The sequence below is a fragment of the Belonocnema kinseyi genome, chromosome 2, assembly GCF_010883055.1.
Source record: "Belonocnema kinseyi isolate 2016_QV_RU_SX_M_011 chromosome 2, B_treatae_v1, whole genome shotgun sequence".
NCBI lineage: Eukaryota > Metazoa > Arthropoda > Insecta > Hymenoptera > Cynipidae > Belonocnema > Belonocnema kinseyi.
In genome coordinates, this window is record NC_046658.1 from 73468947 (window position 1) to 73471420 (window position 2474).

The 2474-nt window shown below is 37.2% G+C and overlaps 1 protein-coding gene across 2 annotated transcripts in view; it reads right to left on the bottom strand.

Moving 5' to 3' along the window:
• The window catches only part of LOC117166824 (flocculation protein FLO11-like), a 95838-nt gene that overhangs the window by 58493 nt on the left and 34871 nt on the right, over positions 1-2474 (bottom strand). Inside the window, exon 1 of one of the 2 annotated variants that reach the window (XM_033351152.1) lies at positions 981-1194. The exons of the other annotated variant lie outside the window; for it this stretch is intronic. The gene's annotated coding sequence lies outside the window, so the exon portion shown is untranslated. Of the gene's footprint in view, positions 1-980; positions 1195-2474 lie in introns of those variants that run through there. 2 annotated transcript variants of the gene reach the window in all.

Sequence of the window (2474 nt, forward strand, 5' to 3'; positions counted from 1 at the left end):
AGGCCGGGATCCGACCAGCGCAGCGTGACGAAACCAACCAGAATCCGACCGGGTAGCCTGGCCAGATTCCGGATACAAGCAGGGCAACCCTGCCGGAATCCGACCCGAACCCGGTTATAATTTCTACACGGGTAATATTGAATTTTATCAAATAACTTTTTCTGCACTGTTTACCTGATGCCATTAGCTTCATATTTTCATGGATGGGACAAACGCAAACAATATGTGTTCCGCCTGAACCAGCCAAAATACAATACTCTGGCCTGAGCGAGCAAAATTTACTCAAGCCAACTTTCATATTAGTATTTTGCTTGATGAATTTCAAGTATATTTCTTTCAAGTTTCCCAATATTAAACGTTTTCGGAAAACAACGGATTTCCCATTTATGTTCACCGATTTTGTATCTTTCTGTCCATGCATTGGAGAACTAACATCGTCGTATTAATAAAACTCCTTAATTTTAGTTTCTGTTTCGGCAGAAATAACTTTACCTGCAATTAAATAAACCGATAAATTTGAATTTAAAAGATTTTCAGCATGGCTTACGTATGAAGTAACGCGAAGTATTCATTAATTTAGCTGTCTTACGCACAGACCATTTTGTTCCCAAAACTGTCAATATTTGAATTTTCTCTTGCTGGCTTTTATTTGGGTGATGAAACTTTGCTTTCAATTCAGAAATAAACTGAGGACTATGTTCATATTCATTCTACAATGAGTAAACATGACACAAATATTTAAATGTAAAAGACTGTGATAATTAATGAAAAATTTCCAAAACATCAACTTACTTTGGATTCAGAATCGGAAAGCGAAAAAATGTCATCTGAGATGTCAGGGTCAGAGTCACTTGAATTCTCAGGGTTAGAGTTGAAGTCATTTGACGTTTTTATTGTGTCTAAATAAATTAATCACATACATAAAAAAATAATAAGGCGATTTGGAGAAAATTTGACCAACTAATAAAGCAAGTACTCACTCGTTTCTCAAACGCACTGATTCCCGATTTTTTTCTACATGGTGCACACAAAACATCGCTTGATCTTAAAAATTGTAATTTCTCTAAGATCAATTTTGACGGGTGGCGTAAATTGGTCCTTTGACTTTTTAAAGAGTGCGTTTTTTCATTGAAGGGATTACAACACTGGGTTTTGAATTTTACCACCGACATTTTCAACAAAAAATGCAAAATGCAAAATGAAACACTACGTGAGTGAAACTGAACTGCCGACTGTCAGAAATCGACGCATTCAAGAAAAATGGCAAATGTGCAAAACATCGTGTTTTGTTTTGGTCGTGGTGTCAACAAGCAAGATCTTCGCCTCCGCTAGACACAATCTTAGAACAAGGTCGCACGTGTATCGGTCGAAGTAACACGGCTCTACATTATTTGTCATATCTCAAAAACTTATTGACGGTCCACTCTGAAACTTTCGTGAGATACTCTCTTGAAGTATATTGCAAAATTGCATAGGAAAAAACTTCATTTCGGAGATTCCTTTTTCTTGTAAATGCAATTTGTTTAACATTTTTGCATGTTTCCCGGATAAATAAATAATTAATATTTTTCGCATATTGTATAGTCAAAGTATGAACAATTATGAACTTCATTATAAAACATCCAGATTTTAATCAATAAATAATTGTTACTTTTGAGCATTTCAAAAAAGTGATCTTCATTAGATTCTGAAAGTTCAAATAATGATAACTCGTGAATTTCACATATCATATTGAAAAGAAAAAATACGTGCCTTCTATTTTTGTGTTAAAATCAAGAAAAATATAACATTGAGTGAATTTAAATTTTAGTGGTAAATCAGACATGGAATGACCCATATATATATAATTAAAAATTTGTCATAAGGACAACCGCAGGATTTCGCCGGGAGCGGGTGCTAATCTGGAAAATTGCACCCGCTTCCAGCGAAATCGCGGTAAAATTTCAGCCATAACCACGTCTTACGACCGTGAGATAGGGGGTTACAGTCTGTAAAGGAATCAATACGACGATCCAGCAAAAGCCTCGTGCACCCTAAGAACACGGAGTGACCCAAGGACAACCGCCTTCTGCATTTTTCCCGCAAGTGTTCTAGCATATTGTTGACACGCAGGGATGCTTTTAAGGCCATTAGCAAGTGAAAGCTTGGCACCTTCAAGAGCGCCGATGATAAGGACGATCAACTTAACAGAATATTCCGGGTACAATCGTTGCAACTCCCTTATAAGGACTCGATACCTCTCTTTCTTTTCATTCTCCTTGGTTATGATTTTTTTGTAAGCTGGTGCCGAAAATTCGATAACAAACATGGTTCGCTTCTCGAAGTCAAGAAGAACCATGTCAGGCCTCGAGTAAGCAACAGAAACAATTGCGGTAGGAGTGACAGAGATGGTAATAAAGCACTCTTAGTGCCGCATTGTGCCTTTGAATGTAGGTCGTTCCCGCGTGAGTTGGACAACTAGATAGTATGTGAGC